Raw genomic sequence first — 21262 nt, 5'->3', positions numbered from 1 at the left:
GAGAGGTTAAGTGATGAGTTGGGAAAATGCGGAGGTTTATGTGAAGGGTCTATCATGGCTATCTCTGGTAGCATCAACTTACTTCTACTGTTTTCAATAGCAATGAACTTAACTACTGGCTCCTGACAAAGGTAAAAAAGCAATTAAATGCTTTGAGGACATCTTAGTTATCTACTGTCTACACAATCTCCAGGTACAGGTTCATGTTCCTCAGGGTAGATTTAAGTTCAGTGAAATTGTGCAATGCCGTTTTTTATATTAGGCTCTCTGGTTCTTGCAACAGCCTTAGCAAAAGAAAAATATCCCCTTGGGCTTCTAGCCTTCCTCTCATACATGTGAATAACTGTGAGATTCAGCCTTCTCTGATCTCGTATGTTCTAAATATTTTGGATTAAAATCACCATCAGCCACAGTCAGCAAAGTCAATGATCAGGGTTGATAGTAGGTGTAGTCCATGATATCTGGACAGTGCCAAGTTTTTTTGTGAGGGCCGCTGGCAAACCTCAACAATTGGACTGAAGATCCTTTGGAACAGTGGTTCTCAACCTGTGGGTCCTCAGATGTTTTGGCCTTCAACTCCCAGAATTCCTAACATCTAGTAAACTGGCTGGGATTTCTGGGAGTTGTAGGCCAAAACACCTGGGGACTCACAGGTTGAGAACCACTCCTTTGGAAGTATTGTGTCCCTTCTAGAACTGAAATACATGGTTATATGGACAGGGAGCTGTCCAGCTTCTGAATTCATTTAGATGCACAGTGAGCCCATGATATCCACTAGGGCAGTGGTTCTCAACCTGTGGGTCCCCAGGTGTTTTGGCCTACAACTCTCAGAAACCCCAGACAGTTTACCAGCTGTTACGATTTCTGGGAGTTGAAGGCCAAAACATCTGGGGACCCACAGGTTGGGAACCACTGCACTAGGGTAATCCATGGATGCTCAAGTCCCATGATAAATAATGTTATCGTAAAATGCCACCCTCTTATATAAAATGGCTAAATCAAAGATTGCTTTGGGGATTTTTTTAAAAACAAAAACATAGATAGTTTAATAACCTGTGGTTAGAGAACTCATGGATATAGAGGGCCCACTGTAGAGTCAGTGGCTTGTTCAAGCTCTGATCCCCATTTTTCTCTCCTACATCCCTCCACCTGCTAAAACTTGATAATTAAAAGAAGGGTCAAGATCATAAGTGGCATCATAAAATGTCTCTTTCTTAAAATAAGGAATTTAGAGTGAGATATGCCCTAGCACCAGTACTGTTCCCTGTCCTGGTCAGACTCTACAAGGTAGCATGAAAGTTGCATGAACAATCTGAAGTAACCTCCATGTATTCAGGCCATTTCATTCTTCTGGTCTGGAACAAGAAATGTGTGATGGAAGAACAATTAAGAAGCATTTAAGAAGGAAAAAACTAGAGAATAATAGAAAAGAAGAAAATTGATTGGTACTATTCTGTGTGCACCAATGTGGTTTAGTGGTTTGAGCCCATAACTCTGGAGATCATCAATCTGTTTTTCCAATTGGGCCATTGAAATCCATTGGGTGACCTTGGGTGAGTCACACAACAATAAACTGTACAGTGTGTCTAGATATGGATATAAATATAGATATAATGGTTTGGTTTCTTATTTGGAAATGTCTCATAGGGCCCCTTGTGCATAACTTGATATTCATTTTTCCATAAACACCAATGTACTTATAGCCAGGTTGATTAGCAGAATCCTTTGAGCACAAAGGGTGCTGAATCCTGTCACCACATGCTAGGGTCCCCCATTATATTCATGTTGACAAGTTAGTGACAGTGCAACTGTTAGGTGGATTCATATTTGTTTGACCAACCAAACCTAGAGAATTTCACCAATGGTTCATTCTGGATAGAAGCGATTGCTGGAGTGCCTTAGGGATCTGTCTTGGGATTTATTAAACTTAAGCAATGGAAGAGAAGACATGCTTAGCCAAATTTGTTTTATCTGTAAATTGTGAATAGTCCGAGGACTGCAATTCAAAATGACCTTGACAGATTGGAGAGACTCTGCATTTAGGCAGGAGAAATTAAATGTACAGATGTAGAATGGTTGACACTTGAAAGCAGTACATGTGAAAATAATATGGGGGTCTTAGTAAGATCTAGATCAGTGGTTCTCAACCTGTGGGTCCCCAGGTGTTTTAGCCTACAACTTCCAGAAATCCCAGTCAGTCTACCAGGTGTTAGGATTTCTGGGAGTTGAAGGCCAAAACATCTGGGTACCCACAGGCTGAGGACCACTGATCTAGGGCCTACTACCTCATGCTAAACATGCAATTCTAAGATGTGTCAATGGGAATATAATCTCAAGTTCAAAAGAAGTAGTGGAAATTCTGTTTGGTCACATCTCCCCTGGACTCCTGCTTCCAGTTCTGGCTACCACAGTTCAAGAAGGATATTGACAAGTTAGAACATGTCCAAAGAAGGATATCCAACCCAATAAAAGATCTGGAAACCACAGTTTATGTAGAATGACTTAGGGAATTGGGTATATTTAGCTTGAAGCAGAGAAAATTGAGAAGTGGCATGATTTTTGTGTGTGTGTCAGGAACGACTTGAGAAACTGCAAGTCGCTTCTGGTGTGAGAGAATTGGAGGGCAACTGCAAGGATGTTGCCCAGGGGATGCTCGGATGTTTTGATGTTTTTACCATCCTTGTAGGAGGCTTCTCTCATGTCCCCACATGAGGACCTGTAGCTGACAGGGGAAGTTCATCTGCACTCTCCCCAGATTCAAACCTATGACCTGTCGGTCTTCAGTCCTGCCAGCACAAGGGTTTAACCCACTGTGCCACTGGGGGCTCCAGGTGACATGATAGCCCTCTATAAATATTTGAAGCCACTGTCATGCTTGTGATGTCAAAGAGACAAGGACAGATTCAAATTATAAGAAAATAAATTTTATTGTCGAAGGCTTTCATGGCTGGAATCACTCAGTTCTTGTGGGTTTTTTTGGGCTATATGGCCATGTTCTAGAGGCATTTCTCCTGACGTTTCGCCTGCATCTATGGCAAGCATCCTCAGAAGTGAGGTCTCTCGACCTTCTTTCTCAGATTTATTTAAAGACTTCCTTCCCCAGAAATAGGACCTCACCTCTGAGGATGCTTGCCATAGATGCAGGCAAAACGTCAGGAGAAATGCCTCTAGAACATGGCCATATAGCCCGAAAAAACCCACAAGAACTAAATAAATTTTACTTCAAAATTAGGAAGATTTGCTTTTTTGCAAGAGCTGTCTTACAGGATTTTGGACTCCTTCTTGTGGACTCCTTTAAACAGAAGCTGACTGAGCATCTTTCAGGAGTTCTTTAGTTGTGCATCCCTGCATGGAGCAGATGGGGCTTGCAGCCCCTTTCTAGTATAGGATTCTGTGATTCAACTAGACAGGGAGCACCTAGTTCTCTGCACATTTGCTGTCAGGATTGACGTCATTCTCCTCCACCTGCCCCCTTCTTTTGTCACATTTCCACAGGAGCTCTAGTTAATTACACCTTGCTGTCCTATTTCTGGGGAAGGAAGTCTTTAAATAAATCTGAGAAAGAAGGTCAGTGGGGAGGAGTTAGTGAAAGGGAAAGTGGCACTCGTCTGATTTTTCTCATGATGTGTTATTCCACCATCTTGAGGCAGAATAATATTGTCACTTGGAGCCAAGGCTACTGTCAAGCTGGAGGCAAGCTTTCAATGGAAATCACACTCCAGCGCAAGAAAGGCTTTGCATTATTTACACTTAGAGGAGAAGGTTAAGGTTTTATTTTATCACTGTTGAGGCAATCAGAACAGGTAAAAGAGAGAAAAGTCATTCTTTTTTAAAAAATAATAATGACGTGATAGTGTTGTCCATGGCACATCTTTATTTCTTGGCTGGTTGGTTCATTTTATATCCTGTCTTTCTCACAGCATGAAATTCAAGGTGGCTTACATAGAGGTTACCTTCTGCATTTCAAATTTATGTACATTGTTACCAAAATTATGAATAGGGTTTCTTTCTTAGAGCCTAGAGCAGTGGTTCTCAACCTGTGGGTCCCCAAGTGTTTTGACCTACAACTCCTAGCAATCCCAGCCAGTTAACCAGCTGTTAGGATTTCTGGGAGTTGAAGGCCAAAACATCTGGGGACCCACAGGTTGAGAATCACTATCCTAGAGCCAATAAATAGCATGCCAACCCTACCTGGAAGCAAGGTTCCTTAAAGTCAAATGGACTTGAGACCAATGCATATGAATTAATTGCTGGCAATGAAAACATCAATTATGTGGATAGATTTATCCTGTAGATCAGGGTTTCTCAACCTAGGGGTCGGAACCCCTGGAGGGGTTGCAAAGGGGTATCAGAGGGGTCACCAAAGGCCATCTGAAAACACAGTACTTTGTGTTAGTCATGAGGGTTCTGTGTGGGAAGTTTGGCCCAATTCTATTGTTGGTGGGGTTCAGAATGCTCTTTGATTGTAGGTGAACTATAAATCCCAGCAACTTCAACTCCCAAATGTCAAGGTCTGTTTTCCACAAACTCCAGATCCAGATCCATCATGGTTTGAGTCTACAGTGCTCTCAGAATGTAGGTGAACTACAACTCCCAAACTCAAGGTCAATGCCCACCAAACCCTTCCAGTATTTTCTGTTGGTCATGGGAGTTCTGTGTGCCAAATTTGGTTCAATTCCATTATTGGCGGAGTTCAGAAAACTTTTTGATTGTAGGTGTACTATAAATCCCAGCAACTACAACTCCCAAATGAAAAAATCAACCCCTGCAACCCCATCAGTATTCAAATTTGGGTGTATCGGGTATTTGCACCAAATGTGGTCCAGTGAATGAAAATACATCCTGCATATCAGATATTTACATGACGATTCATAACAGTAGCAAAATTATAGTTATGAAGTAGCAATGAAAATAATTTTATGTTTGGGGGGTCATCACAACATGCAGAACTGTATTAAGGGGTCGCGGCATTAGGAAGGTTGAGAAACACTGCTGTAGATTGTAACTCAGCCTGTGTTTGTCACTTTTCAGTAGGCACAGTAAAATATAAAAGCCAAACTACACAAGAAAGGGAGTCACACAGTTCTACTCTTGCTGGACCAAATTAAATCAAGCAGTAGTGGAAGAATGGAACTGACGGACAAGAAGAGGCTTATCAAAGCAGAATAATGCAACTAAGTAAGAATATTGGTGGGCTTTCTCAAACTCTATATTATACAATTAATGCAATTTGACCCCACGTTAACTGCCATAGCTCAATGCTATGGAATCCTGGAGGTATTAGTTTGCTGAGGCACCAGGACTTTTTGGCAGTGAAGTCTAAGAGCTTGCAAAACTATAACTTCCACAATTCCACAGCATTCGGCTATGGCAGTTAAAGTGGTGTCAAACCCAGAACCTCAATCAATGGCTGATACCAAATGAGAGACTCCCCCCTAGGCACATAGAAAACTGGGCGACTTGGAAGGCGCTGAACAGACTGCGCTCTGGCATCACGAGATGCAGAGATAACCTCAAGAAATGGGACTACAAAGTGGAATCCATGACATGCGAGTGTGGAGAAGAGCAAACTACAGACTACCTGCTGCAATGCAACCTGAGCCCTGCTACATGCACAATGGAGGACCTCCTTGCGGCAACACCAGAGGCACTCCAAATGGCCAGCTACTGGTCAAAGGACATTTAATCAACTACCAAGCTTGTAAATTCTGTGTTTTGTCTGTTTATTTGTTTTTGTTAAAATGTAATACAAATGTCTGGTTGCTGATGACATGGTAAATAAATAAATAAACCATTAATTCTATTGTTAGGTCACTGTTTTCAACCTTTTCTGACCAGGGATCACTTGACCAGGGACCACTCTCCAACATTAGTTCCAAAAGGGTTACAAATCAGTTTTTGGTCAACTTTAGGTTAGGTTAGGTTATTTGGGGTGCTGATTCAGAAAATTGCATTAGATAGACCACATCAGCTCTAGTTTCAGATACAGAACATATGCCATCCAGTAGTCGCCATCTGCTCGCCAAAAGAATTCCATATTTAATAATGTAGAGCTGATGTGGTAGTAATAATTTAATAATCTAGAGCTGATGTGGTGGGTGGTCAGCCTCTCCCCTCCCAACATCCTCATTGTCTTGACACTATAAGAGGGTTTTGCGAGACCAGTCGCATTCATTTCTGCATGGTTTTGAGGCAATGGTATATTAATAGTGAGGCCGTGGACCATATTTTTGTTCTTACAAACCACTGGTGGTCCACGGTGAAGATCAAGGATAAAAGATGAAAGACCTTCCCTCCAGTCCAGTTCTTACTGCTGTAGCTCTGAAGAGAGATAAGAGGCAATATACTCGAATCTCTTTTCCACTCTACCATCCCTTTTCCCTTTTGTGTCCTATCTTAATTAGAATGTAATTCCAACAACAGAGAACCATTTTGCTTATAAAGTACAGTGATGTCGCCACATAAATAAATCATCATCTTCATAGCAGGGAAGCTCTAGCCTTTTCTAACAGACTCAGCCTTCAGCTAATGAAAGAACTGGAAAAAACTATTGTGTAGAAAAGCAAGGAAAGGTATGGAGAACTGTGTACTGGAAGCTTCCTTTGGAGCTGCAGGTAACAGGGAATTTGCACTTGCTTTTTAAATAACTCATCCAGGGTTCCAGTTTCTTCTCTTCCTGGAGGGTCGCTCCCAGTTGGTGAAGCTGGGGGATACCTGCTCGGACCTGTGGCCTTTGACCTGTGGGGTCCCGCAAGGTTCCATTCTATCCCCCATGCTTTTTAATATCTACATGAAACCATTGGGTGAGGTCATCCGGAGTTTTGGAGTTGGGTGTCATCTGTATGCAGATGACACCCAACTCTACTACTCATTTCCACCAAACTCCAAGGAAACCTCCCAGACCCTGAACCAGTGTCTGACAGCTGTGGTGGACTGGAAGAGGGCTAACAGGTTGAAGCTTAAGCCAGACAAGACAGAGGTCCTCTTGGTCCGTTGTGGGGCCGATCGAGGTATTGGGTGGCAACCTGTGCTCAACGGGGTTGCACTCCCCTTGAGGGCGCAGGTCCGTAGCTTGGGGGTCCTCTTGGAGTCAACGCTGTCACTTGATGCTCAGGTGTCAGCGGTGGCCAGGAGGGCCTTTGCACAACTTAAACTCGTGCATCAGCTGTGACCATACGTCGTGAAGTCTGACTTGGCCAGTGTGGTCCATGCCTTGGTTAGATCCAGATTGGACTATTGCACTGCACTCTACGTGGGGCTGCCCTTGAAGATGGCCTGGAAGCTCCAAAAAGTACAACAGGCGGCAGCTAGACTCCTTACTGGAGCAAACTATAGGGAGCATACAACGCCCCTTTTAAAACAGCTTCACTGGCTGCTGATAAGCTGCCAAGCTAAATTCAAGGTTCAGGTTATGGCCTATAAAGCCCTAAACAGTTCAGGCCCCGCCTATCTTTACGATTGCATCTCCCTCTATGAATTGGCATGGACTTCTAGGGAAGCCCTCCTTTCACTCCCACCACCGTCACAAGCAAGGTTGGTGGGGACAAGAGGGGGGGCCTTCTTGGTGGTGGCCCCTCACCCTTCCTCTCGGTGGTGGCCCCCTGTCCTTCCTAGAGAAATAAGACAGGCCCCATCCTTCACCTCCTTTCGTAAGAGCCTGAAGACCTGGTGGTTGAAACAAACCTTTGAGAATGACTAGTTTTAGCTTAACCCCAGATACTGTTGAAATTGACCATATCTTTTCTACCAATTACCCTGGTTACTTTCTTCTATTAGTCCCTGGAAATGTACAGCCATAGACTCTACCTAATTTCCCGGGCCCTCTAAAATTTTACTAGCCCGGCCTTTTAAATTGCCTTGAACAGGCAGGATTATTTTAAATATATATGTGCTATTGTGGTTTTTAATGCTTATATTGTCTTGTTAATTTTATGTTTATGCTGTTTTCCTTGTATGTATTGATTATGTTACTCGGAAACTGTTCTGAGTCCCCTTGGAGAGATAGAGTGGTATATAAATAAAGTTTTGTTGTTTTGCTTGCCTTTAAGGATTTTTCTTTACTCCCCTAACATTTGGAGAAGTGGATTCAGTCTGCAAGGTTTTGGGTCTTTAAGGAAACATAATCTGTGACCTTCTTTGAAAACAAAAAAAACCCCACACAGAATGGTATATAAAAAAATGCAAAGTTCTATGAACTGACTTTAAATGATGTATTTGTGTATATTCCAGTTTTTTTTAATTACTACATATTTTCTGCATCTCCCAGCAATAAAAGGCAAAGGTAAAGGTTTCCCCTTGACATTAAGTCTAGCTCTGTCCGACTGGGGGATGGTGTGCCTTTCCATTTCAAAGCTGACGAGCCGGCACTGTCTGTGGACACCTCCAAGGTCATGTGGCCAGCATGACTGCATACAGCACCGTTACCTCCCCGCAGAAGTGATACCTATTGATCGATTCCCATTTGCATGTCTTCAACATTTGCATGTCTTCGAACTGCTAGGTTGGCAGAAGCTGGGGCTAATAGCAGGAGCTCATCTTCTGCCCAGATTCAAACCACCAACCTTTCGGTCAACAAGTTAACAGCTCAGCGGTTAACCTGTTGCGCCATCAGGGGCTCCCTCTCCCAGCAACAGTGAAAGGTAATAATCTGTGAAGGATGTCTGGGTATTTATTCCAGCCCCTGCTATGATTCTTGAGATTTCATCAAGTTATCACCCACATATTTCCAAATCTGTCTTCATAGCCACAAGAGTTTCACTAGAAAATGCTGTAAGTGTAGGTGGGAGGTGGGGTTTTATGCTGAGGACGTTTTATGCTCAGAATATTGCATTCTTTATCTCATATTGGTTTTTCTGTGATTCCTGAAGCATGGCATAAACGTCTCTGTCTGGTTTGACACAATGCATTATATTTGTCTTTGTTTCTTTGATTTCTTTTGTCCTCCTTTAATTTCCCAGGTTTCCAGCAAACAAAACACATAATAACCTGTATTGTTAAACATGGTTCAGGTTTTGAATCCAGGCACTGCTTCTCTAATGTAGTAAAATGAATGTCTGACAAATGAATGTTTGACATTGCTGAGACATTGCTCATTCAAAAGAAAAAGAGGAAACCAGCTTTCCTCAATTCATACTGTTCAGATGTGTCACAATCAATTCCGCTTCCTAACATCCCTATCTACACGACTGTCCTCTTAGATGAGAATGATGGAACTTATTTCCCAATACAGGAAGCCCCTAAATTACAAACATCCAACTTACAAACCACTTCCAGTTAAGAACGGGGGGGGGGGGGTGAGACAACAGGAAGTAAGAGAAATCTACCTCTCAGAGGGAAATTCACCCCTGAAAGAGTTATCATGGGGGGAAAGGTGTCTCCACTGAAGCTTTATCTCCAGTCCTTGTTTCCACAACAAACCACATTTCTCAAAATCCAATTCTCTCAGGGACAGAAAGTGAGGAGAAATAATCTGAACAGGAGCACAGACAGCAAAAAAAAAAAAAACACTACAGGACTTTTAGCCCTTCCCAATGTTTGTATGCATGCTTGCATGTGTGTGTGTGTGTGTGTGTGTGTGTATATATACACACACACACACACACATATATCCTAGCCGTCCCCTGCCACGCGTTGCTGTGGCCCACATGGGGGTTCTGCGTGGGAGGTTTGGCCAAATTCTATCGCTGGTGGGGTTCAGAATGCTCTGTGATTATAGGTGAACTACAAATCCCAGCAACTACAACTCCCAAATGTCAAGATTATGTTTTCCCCAAACTTCACAGGGGTTCACATTTGGGCATATTGAGTATTCGTGTAGAGTTTGGTCCAGATCCATCATTGTTTGAGTCCACAGTGATCTCTGGATGTAGGTGAACGACAACTCCAAAACCAAAGGACATAGCCACCAAACCCTTCCAGTATTTTCTGTTGGTCATGGGAGAACTGGGTGCCAAGTTTGGTTCAATTCCATTGTTGGTGGTGTTCAGAATGTTCTTTGATTGTAGGTGAATCCCAGCAACTACAATTCCCAAAGGACAAAATCAATTTTTTTTAGTGAAGGACATACATTGGGTTGTTAGGTGTCTTGTATCCAAATTTGGTGTCAATTCGTCCAGTGGTTTTTGAGTTCTGTTAACCCTACAAATGAACATTACATTTTTATTTATATAGATATACATATATATATGAATATGTATATGTGGGTGTGTGTATATGTTGTAGTTACACTTTAAAATGTACCTGTTCTGACTTACAAACAAATTCATCTGAAGGGCAATCCTACAGTTACATGGGCTTTTCCATATCTTTTATGCAATGCCACGTGCAACATCTTCTCTCCCCCTCACCCCATAGCGATTCCTTCCTATACAAGGTCTCTCTGTGCATAGATTCCCGTGTGTAGGAGAGATGCGCTATGGCTTGTGGCAAGCATCAGAAATGTAATGACTTTAAAAAGACAACCAGCACCACTATCTGGAAATGGAATGTCATGCTTAATTGCAGAATACTTCTCTTTATCGAATTGTAGGGGCAAATCAATAAGAGGCGGCTTTTTATAACATTCTCGCCGCTCTGGAACACCTACTGAACTACTGCCAGAAACAAATATGAATTTTTAACCAAAACAGTGATCTCCATATAAATTACTACTTCAAAGCAGCACTTAAGGGAAAAACAGCAGCTAATGGAAAATGCTGTCTTTATTCTGCATAAAGTACAAAATATTCCAATGATGTACTTGGCTAGGCCAACAAAGGAAGTCATTTTTCACCTGTCAAAGAAAGCCCCCAGTCTCCAAGTGGGCCATGCTCTATAAATGCAGAATCACTGGAAATGATGACAACAGCACCCATTTTAACATTAGGGAAGCACTTTATTGTTGTTATTTTTAAAGTATTCACTATAGTGGCACTGGTTATGTTTTACACAGAAAGGGTCAAAAGAAATATATGTACGTATTTTGAAAATATGTTTTTTCCATTTGCATAATACAGTGGTTCCTAACCTGTGGTCCATGGACCACCAGTGGTCCCCAAGAACTAAAATATGGTCCGCAGCCTCACCATTACTACACCGTTACAACTGGTCTCGTGAAACCCCTATATAGTGCTGAGGCAACGGTGATGTTGGGAGGGGAGAGGCTGACTACCCACAAAAGACATGACAACAAGCCTCCTGACTGCTGCTTCTCCTCCCCCTCCTTCCCTCTCCCTGAGCAGAGCCATTCCATACAGCACATGGAAGTGGGGGAGCCTTACTTATCAGGCCTGTTCCTGGGATTATTAGGGGTCCTGATTCAGAAAATTGCATTGGATAGACCACATCAGCTCTGGATGTATTAAATATGGTTTTCTGTGGGCGAGCAGATGGTGACTACTGAATAGTATATGCTCTGTATCAGAAACTGGAGCTGATATGGTCTATCCAATTCAATTTTCTGAACCAGTACCCTAAATAACCAAACCAAATCTAAAGATGACCAAAAACTGATTTGTAACTCTTTTGGTACTAATGTTGGAGAATGTCCCTGGTCAAAGTGGTCCCTAGTCAAGTGGTACCTAGTCAAAAAAAGGTTGAGAACCACTGCCATAATGCATAAAAACTGGGGGCGTCACCTAGTACTTGTCCTTGGTGCTGTCTAAGGTGCTGAATTATAGTACAGTCCTGGTATCCATGGGGATATATTCCCAGATTTCATGTAGATATATATTTTTTTAAAAACTCCAGCATGACTCCCTGGTATTTCTGGACCAAAAGTCCTTTATTTATTGCTGGAGGATCTTAAAAAATGCCTAGATAAGAACATGAATAATTGAAATCATATATACCAGTTCTACAGATGGGATGAGAGCAATAGGGATTCCTGAGGGCCAATTTGGTGCATGTGTATAGCATGCATGGCATGAATAAACACTTGGAAAATTGACATCCTGTTCATTGTCTGAGTCTTGTTGCACCTTAAAAACAAACAAATCTGTTATGACATAGCATAGCCCTACTCAACCGCATGCCTACCAAATGCTCTCAGTTGATACTATGGAAGCTGTCATTGGAAGGAAGTGACCTATTTAGCTCATGAAAGATTATGCCATAATTAAATGTCTCAAGTCTTCAGGGTGCCACAGGGCACTTTCTTATTTTTGCTACAACAGACGCAACGTGACTACTACCCCTTTGGAAGCTGCTTCAAGATTTGACTAATGTTCGGTTTCCTGGCGGAAGCTGTAATCAAGCACCTACAATCTAATTTCACACACAAAACCATATTGCTGTTGTCTTCTGGGCATCTGAAGCAGCCCTGCTGAAAGGGGTGACCCGCAGTTGTTAAAGGAAGAGAGAGGCCATTGTGATGCATGTCTCGCAAGAGCAGAGACACATCGGTCTCCTTATTGTGATGCGGCATGTGTCACCCTAGTCCCAGCTGGAGGAGGAGAAAGAGCCAAGAGCCAGCTGGCTTTTCTATGCCCTGCTTCACCTACTCTGAAGTGTGAGCACTGGCTAGCAGAGGGATTGGAGTGCAGGGCTGGCTTTGAAGCAATGGCACCACATTCACTGGAAAGGGAATCTGCCCAAGCCACAGCTGCCTTCTGCAGAAGCAGGTGGTGACTATCTATATAGGAACTGTCAAATTAAGGTCCTTGGCACTTTCTCTGCAGCAATAACAACAGCAGGAGCATGTGTAGAGGGAGACAGCAGTAGCAATGAGGGGAAGTGAAGGTCAAGAGAAGGGAGCAGGTGCAGAAATATTCTGCCTGTGCACCACTTCTATGAGGTCTTTTGGGTATCAAGGGCTTTTCCCCTTCAAATGGATTTTATTCTGTCTCCTAAATTATGCTTGCAACTACAAGTGTTAATGCCCCTTATGCAGAATGCTAAAATCTGGAATTCTCCAAAATCTAACAATGGATGGCTGAGACAGTGAACTCCTTGCTTTCTGGTGCTTCTGTCTACACCAGCATTGCGTCTAATGAGGTCCCTTTCATGCACAAAGTGTATAAGGTGTATATAAAGGATAACTTAATTTCGTATTTAGACTTGGGTCTCATCATATTGTGTGTTGAAAATAGCAACCTTCTACAATCTTGGAGTCCTCGTGAACAACAAGTTAAACATGAGCCAACAATGTGATGTGGCGGCAAAAAAAGCCAATGGGATTTTGGCCTGCAACCATAGGAGCATAGTGTATAGATCTAGGGAAGTAATGCTACCCCTCTATTCTGCCTTGGTTAGACCACACCTGGAATATTGTGTCCAATTCTGGGCACCACAATTCAAGAGAGATATTGACAAGCTGGAATGTGTCCAGAGGAGGGCGACTAAAATGATCAAGGGTCTGGAGAACAAGCCCTATGAGGAGCGGCTTAAGGAACTGGGCATGTTTAGCCTGAAGAAGAGAAGGCTGAGAGGAGATATGATAGCCATGTATAAATATGTGAGAGGAAGCCACAGGGAGGAGGGAGCAAGCTTGTTTACTGTTTCCATGGAGATTAGGACAAGGAACAATGGCTTCAAACTACAAGAAAGGAGATTCCATCTGAACATGAGGAAGAACTTCCTGACTGTGAGAGCCGTTCAGCAGTGGAACTCTCTGCTCTGGAGTGTGGTGGAGGCTCCTTCTTTGGAAGCTTTTAAACAGAGGCTGGATGGCGATCTGTCAGGGGTGATTTGAATTCAATATTCCTGTTTCTTGGCAGGGGGTTGGACTGGATAGCCCATGAGGTCTCTTCCAACTCTTTGATTCTATGATTCTAAGCCTCTTAGTTATTTGTTCATATATAATTCAGATTTCTTACTGTATTGTTCATGTGTGTATTGGTATGCAGTTTTCCCTTAACTCTTTGTTGTAGGAAGGGCTGCAGACCATGTGATTAGATCTGGGACTGTCTTCAGACCCGAGACTCCATTTTAGAAGTGTTTGCATCAGAAGCCTTACAGTACAGTGTAGACGTCTGTAGAACAGAGAATGCTTTAGAGTACAGACTCCATTAGACTCTCAGACCAGAGAGATGCTTTAGACTTTGGGCTGTTACGATTATCAGAAATATGCCCTGTGTTGTCTGCACAGAGAAATTGCTTCAAATCCTATTTGTAACTGGATCAATCAGAAATGTACATGTATGCTAATATATTAAGTTTGTGAGTCAACCAACTATGTTACTTTAAAGAATTCGGCCGACAGGGAGCTCTGGCGTGGGCTGGTCCATGAGGTCACGAAGAGTCGGAGACGACTGAACGAGTGAACAACAACATTTTCATCACTATTCCTGATGCTTTATATAAATCTATGTCCAGAGCATGGCAGGAGGTTTCTACCCTAACAAGATTACAATTTGAACTCCAACAACACATGATGGGAAGGTTAGCAAACAATGAAGTCTTGACAGAGACAACAGCTGGCAGTGGACATAGTTCTTACAGCAGATACATTTGGAGACACAAAATAGCAAGCATCATATAAGGTACTGCTTCAAAGCACCACTTCCAGGAAAAACAGCAGAAACCTATGGGAAAAGCCACCTTTTTGTTGCTACTAGAGGTTTACAACAGGCTTTTTCTAAGTAACAGGGAGGAGCAGAACTTTTTCTGTTACAGCTGCTACAAGTTAATTGGGTATGTTATCTGCTTCAACATATAACAAGGCACTACAGCTTGCCAGCTTTGAGCTTTGCATTTGGCTTAGCTTGATGGCTTGTTAGAGCTGAAGAACCATTGGCAGTTGCTGGGAGCGGTTACTCAGCATTCTGAAGACTGAAGCTGTTTGGAATGCCAAGGAAACTGCTTGTTTACGGCAAGATAGGGACATTCTATTGATAAGTAAGTAGAGAGACTGTATTATTTCGCTATGTGTTTGCATGTCATCGTGTAAAGAAGGCTCAGCAGATATATTGTTTGTTGTATATTGGTGAGAACAATTCTTCTGTTTTTACTTTGTGTTTTTGATTTACAGTGAATAGAACAATAAATTTGTTTCTACTCAAAGCAACAGACTCGTGTAGTTTTTGAGCTTTTATCACACTGAGAATAAAAGGGCAGAAACACACTGCGGGCTGCTAACACTATTCTGACACTTTTTCTCAATAATGTAGGATTTATTCATTTTAAAGCAAGGGGTTTTAATACAGTTTTTAAAAAACACACACCATCTGTCCACATAGTTTTTACATACAGTATACAGCACTGTTTTAATCACCAATTAAAAGCTAACATGGTCATTAAAATGATAGCTATATAAAACTCTAAAAACTACAAAACCACAAGATGAAAGCTTCTAAAGACAAAAAAGAAAAGAAAAATGGGAGGATGTGAGAAAAACTAGGATATTGTAAAATAGATGACAACGCATGGAGACAAGAGGGTTCACCAGGACTGCCCCTGCCAAATTGGGATGATTAGAGGGATTATGCAGACAGATGTGGAAGCATAAGTATCTTCAGGTGTTTCCGTACAAGGTTTTAGTATGTATGTATGTGTGCCTTGAAAATGGGCCTAGAAATGAACCTACACGTCTTCGATGCTTAAGTGAAATACTAGCTTGATACCTGATGACAGTTTGCTGTCTAGCAATTGCAGTTTGTAGGCAATCTTCAAGGGAAGTCCTGCATACAATGCACCCCAGTAGCCTAACCCAGTGGTCACAGAAGAATTTCGAATATAACGATAGATAGGCTTCCAGCATTTATTTTGTTTGGGGAAAATGTTTTAATATATGTAGATGAAATTACATATTGATACAATATTGAATAGTAATTTCATTATCAGTGGCAGACTGGCCAGGATGTCAGCTTGCCAGATGGCAAGTGGGCCCTCTCAAACATGTTAAAATGGGGCCCCTTAAACACTGGACAATATGTTAAAAATGTTAACATCTCCATTACAAAGCCAAAGAGCCGGCATTGTCTGTAGACACCTCCAAGGTCATGTGGCTGGCATGACTTCATAGCGCGCCATTACCTTCCTGCACAAGGAACTGCAATTTAATTTAGAAGTAGGTACTGCAATTTAAAGCTGAAAGTATAACTACAGCTTTAAATGGATGATGTTGAACAACGATTTTAGCATGACGACCGACCATTGTAGTTCTTGATTGTATTTGCTGTTTTAATGTTCTGTTGTAATATGAAATATGACGTTTTATTGATTGTCTGTGAGATTGTTGTTGGAAACTGGCCTGAGTCCCTCAATAGAAGTGAGAAGACCGATATACAATTTAAAAAAATAAATAAATATTAAAAGGATCAAACAATACAGTCATAGAAAAGGTACATGTGCCGTTACCTTCCCGTTGAAGTGGTACCGATTGATCTACTTACATTTGCATGTTTATGAACTGCTATGTTGGCAGAAGCTGGGCCTAACATCAGGAGCTCATCCTGCTTGCCGGATTCGCACTGTCGACCTTTCGGCCAGCAAGTTTAGCAGTTCTGCAGTTTAACTTTATCTAACTAAAATTTATGTTGTATTACTATTTTAATAACAATTTAATTGTGCCTTTTTCCTCATACATTTTTTCATTTCTCAATTGTGTGTGTGTAAGTATGTGTGTGTCTATATAACTGACTGCACCACAAAAACTGTTCCTAGGTGACAACCCAATGGCCCTTTGTGATGTCACTGGATTGGTTATTGCTAGAGCTCCTTCCACAATGCCATACAATCCAGATTATCAAATCAGATAATCTCCATTATATGTTTTGAACTTGATTATATGAGTTTACACTGGATTTTGTATGGCAGTGTAGAAGGGATCTCAGAGCTAGACGGAGGGAGAAAAAGGAGGGATAGAAGGGATAGAAAGGAAAAAGAAAAAGGTATCAGATGAGGGAAAGAGAAAGAAGAGATGAAAGCACTGGGTCAGTGGCTCCTCCAACACGTGGACAATGCAGAATATAAATGTTTTATAAAAATTAAATCATTGTCTTCTAAGCTGGATCTACACTGTCCTATTTATCAGGATCTGTTCCCAGATTATCTGCTTTGAACTGGATTATATGAGTCTACACTGCCAGATAATCTGGGATAAGAAGATAATCTGAGATCAGATCCTGGGATATAAAGTAGTGTACATCCAGCCATAGGTATTGGTGGGTCCATTTTATCTCCTGCAAACCCATATTTTTAGATCTAGTCCACCACTGATCATTATTATATAGTTTAATCATACAGTTAGCTTCAGTATTGTTGTATCTGGTAGTACAAATAATAAATAAACAGTGAAATCTAGAAAGAGAGAGAGAAATAGTGCTCACAAAACAGGAATTTTCAGAAGGCACACCAGGCATAAGAGGCAAAAATGAAAAATGAGAACATAGTCCACAGTCCGTTAATCTCCAGTGGCCAGACTCCTATCCCAGCAACATCTCTGTTTACTTTAGAGTTTATGCAATGCTGCTTTGTGGCACCCAAAGCTGAACTGAAAATCAATTTCCTCCAAGCCTGCTCTTCCTAGGAAAAGAAGAAGTTGCAGAAATCCTCTAATCTGCTTAGCAAGAACCAAGGAGCCTGGGACTGAGTGACCTAATGAAAGCTCGGACTTGACAGGATATTGGGTGCAGAAAAGCGGATTTCGGAACAACAAGGGATGTAGCAAAGGCATAGTCGCAGGGGGAGAAGGTTGTGGCTGGAGCAGCTGGATGCCAAAAGAGAAATGCTGAGAGCGCTCATAAGAGGTATAAACATCATGGGATGAGGCATGAGCAGTGGAGGGCCAATTGGGTGCTGAAGGGCAACACCACACTTTTAAAATAGAAGGCATCTAGAGCCTTTTTGTACAACACAATCATATCAAAAAGATATGACCCGCAGTGGCGCAGTGGGTTAAACCCTTGTGCCAGCTGAACTGCTGACCTGAAGGTTGGGTTGTTGCTGTTTGAATCCAGAAGCTGCGTTGAGCTCCCATCTGTCGGCTCTAGCTTGCAGGGACATGAGAGAATTCTCCCAGCTAACACATCTGGGCGTCCCCTGGGCAACATCTCTGTAGATGGTCAATTCTCTCATACCGGAAGTGACTTGCAGTATGTTCTCAAGTCACTTCGGATACGATAAAAAATTATATATCACAAAGATGTCTTTTGGTGGAATCTCAGGGTTTGTAGATTAGTTGGAAGCACCTGTACTTGGACCGAAGATCCTAGTCAACTCCACATTTCAGGAGTCCACTGCATGTTGTCATGGTAGCTAAAGTAGGATCCAAGTGCTATTGTTGAGCAGTGTGGAAGGTCATGTAGCCTCATTCGATATGCTTTGGGTCATGGATGGGAAGTTAATACATTATGCCCTCCCTCTAAAAGACAACCTGAACCCTCCTCAAAAACAGATGACACGAAAAGATCTACACGTCTGTTGTATTTGCTAATTTAGAATTGGTTACTATGGACTGGCATCCTGTTGGTTAGTTCCACCTAGAGTAGGCTCATTCAGTGAAGCGTTCTTGGCATCTAATCCATTTAGGAGCAACAACAGGGTTTCCCATCAATGAAAAGAGGCAGTTAAAGCACAGGAGAGTCGTGACATTGTGCAATACATCCCATCGATACATGCTCCCATCGATACATCCTCTAATTGTGCTCTAGCAGCACTGTTTATGAAAGTCCCTTGATGTAAAACAAATGCATCTCCCTCTGTGTGTAAAATATATTTTGAGTCAATAGTCTTGAAAGAAATAATATTTTATGTCTACCCAAGACCTTGACAATGTGGATGTGTGTTAGGCTTATACGGGGTCTCCAAAAGAAAAAAAAAGATACAGAAAAAATGCTAGTGTTTAAAAATGCAAATTGCTAAAAGTACACTTAATTGGTGGGGAGTACACTAAAGCATAGTCAGACTATGGAGAAATGCTCTGTAAATTAGCTAAATTGTGCAAATAATTGCACATCGGGGTGAATTGTGTTTTAACTGGGCACAAATGTCAGTGTGGAAAGAAAACATCAAGTGGAAAAGACATTGCGGCTGGGATTGGAAGATATATTTGGGCCCATACTTTGGCTCACTTCAGATCTTGCTCTCCCAAATCCTAATGGCTCTGTCATTACTTTGCTTCATCCACTTATTTATGGCTTCTTAAAGTAATTGTTGATGCCCATAAAAAAAGCCAAATACATTTCCAAAGAAAATGTACATTTGCAAATAATACTTCAATGCGCAATATGAATAACAAAATATGACAAGCTCTGCAGGAAAAGATACACCCAGCACATAACTTTGAAAAAAATTACTTTCTGACTACATTTACCATTATTTTCAGTCACTTACCATGTGAATTGGGCATTCTGGGAATTATAGTCTTGCAAATTTGGCTCTCTTCCAAAGTGGCCAGATAGATGTATCTAACTTTCTTTATAAGCTAGGTATGAAGAGAGAAAAAAGCCCTCTCTCTTGATGTTTACATTTGTTACTTAATGCTACAGTCTATCTCAGTGGTTCTCAACCTGTGGTCCTCAGATGTTTTGGCCTTCAACTCCCAGAAATCCTAACAGCTGGTATACTCGCTGGGATTTCGGAGAGTTGTAGGCCAAAACAACTGGGGACCCACAGGTTGAGAACCACTGGTCTATTTGATATGAAGGGTCTGCTTTGGCATTGTGGATAAAAGCCTTGATACATCTACCTTCTATTAAGATAGGAGTCGTAGTAGTGCTATGGGTTAAACCATTGTGCTGCTGAACTGCTGACCTGAGGGTTGGCAGTTCAAATCCGGGAGATGGAGTGAGCTCCTGTCTGTTAGCTCCAGTTCCTGCCAAGCCAGCAGTTTGAAAATATGCAAATGTGAGTAGATAAATAAGTACCACTTCGGCTGGAAAATGCAAAGAGACAGTCGAAGCAATCTTGCTGGCCACACAACCAGGAGGTGACATAGCAGGCTCTTCAGCTTGAAATGGAGAAAGCACTTCCCTATGAGCATTGCCTCCAGAATCTGGAAATGAAAGGAGAAGCCTCTGCCTTTGTTTGTGTTTGTGTGTCATTGCATATTATTGTAAAAGCATTGAATGTTTGCCTATGTATGTAAATGCTGTAATCTGCTCTGAGTCCCCTATGGGAGAAGGGCAGAATATAAATAAAGTGTATTGTTGTTGTTGTTGTTGTTGTTATTATCATCATCATTATCATTATTATTATTAGTAGTAGTAGTATATCAAATCTGTTTTGTTTAAACCAGAGGTCATTTACCCGGCCCGCGCTCAGGGTCAACCTAAGTCTGAAATGACTTGAAAGCACACAACAACAATCCTATCTGATCAGCCAAAAGCAGGCCCACACTTCCCATTGAAATACTAATGTTTGTATTTGTTAGAATTGTTCTTCATTTTAATTATTGTATTGTTTTAAGTGTTTTTTGCACTACAAATCAGATATGTGCAGTGTGCATAGGGATTCATTCATGCTTTTTTTCAAATTATAATCCAGTCCTCCAACAGTTTGAGGGACTGTGACCTGGCCCTCTGTTTAAAAAGTTTGAGGACCCCTGGTTTCAGGCATGTAGCCGGGGAGGGGGGGCTTGAGGGGCTTCAGCCCCCCCCCCCCCCAAATTCTCATGGTGGTCCGCGAGAAGGCCTTACTGGTACATTATTTAAACTGTTATGTTTATTCATATCATGATCTAATCAACATGCTCAATACATCCCATATGCATGGGGGTATTGGGGTAATGATACAAAAGTTTTGCTAGGGTAGACCCTCTTTCACTCAGACTCAGCCCCCCCCCCCCCCCCCGAATCAAACTTAGCCCTTCCCGAATCAAAATCCTGGCTACGGGCCTGCCTGGTTTAAACTAAGGCACATATTGTTATTTTCTGTCTGTTAATTCTACCCAATGATTATATTTTAAATGAAGAAGTATTCAGATCAATACAATATTCGTTAATCTGTTCAGTAATCTAGGTCTTCTGCTCCATAATTTCTCATGTTTAATTCAGAACTTAATATAATTTAACATCATAATAAGATATATGGCATTTTAATTGACACTGTGAGCTCAGAAGCAGCAGAAAAATACATGAACTAGAGATCATGAAGTTTGAGAAGGATATTGATATCTGCCATAGATTGATCACATCTGAATACTGCATATTTTTGCAAAATGCTGCCCACCATTTTTGTCCAGGGGGATCTACACACCTATGTCCCCTTCCACACATTTGTATAAAGTCCACATTGAACTGGATTATATGGCAGTGTGGACTCAGATAATCCAGTTCAAAGCAGATATTGTGGATTATCTGCCTTGATATTCTGGGTTACATAGGTGTGGAAGGGCCTTGAGATT

At 41.7% G+C, this 21262-nt stretch overlaps 1 protein-coding gene across 3 annotated transcripts in view; it reads right to left on the bottom strand.

Annotated features, from left to right (window-relative positions):
• Window positions 1-21262, bottom strand: part of KIF5A (kinesin family member 5A) — an 81633-nt gene that overhangs the window by 44251 nt on the left and 16120 nt on the right. The gene's annotated exons all lie outside the window — the stretch shown is intronic.

The sequence above is a fragment of the Anolis sagrei genome, chromosome 2, assembly GCF_037176765.1.
Source record: "Anolis sagrei isolate rAnoSag1 chromosome 2, rAnoSag1.mat, whole genome shotgun sequence".
Classification (NCBI taxonomy): domain Eukaryota; kingdom Metazoa; phylum Chordata; class Lepidosauria; order Squamata; family Dactyloidae; genus Anolis; species Anolis sagrei.
The sequence above is the reverse complement of the archived record's forward strand: the minus strand, read 5'-3'. Positions and strand labels throughout refer to the sequence as shown.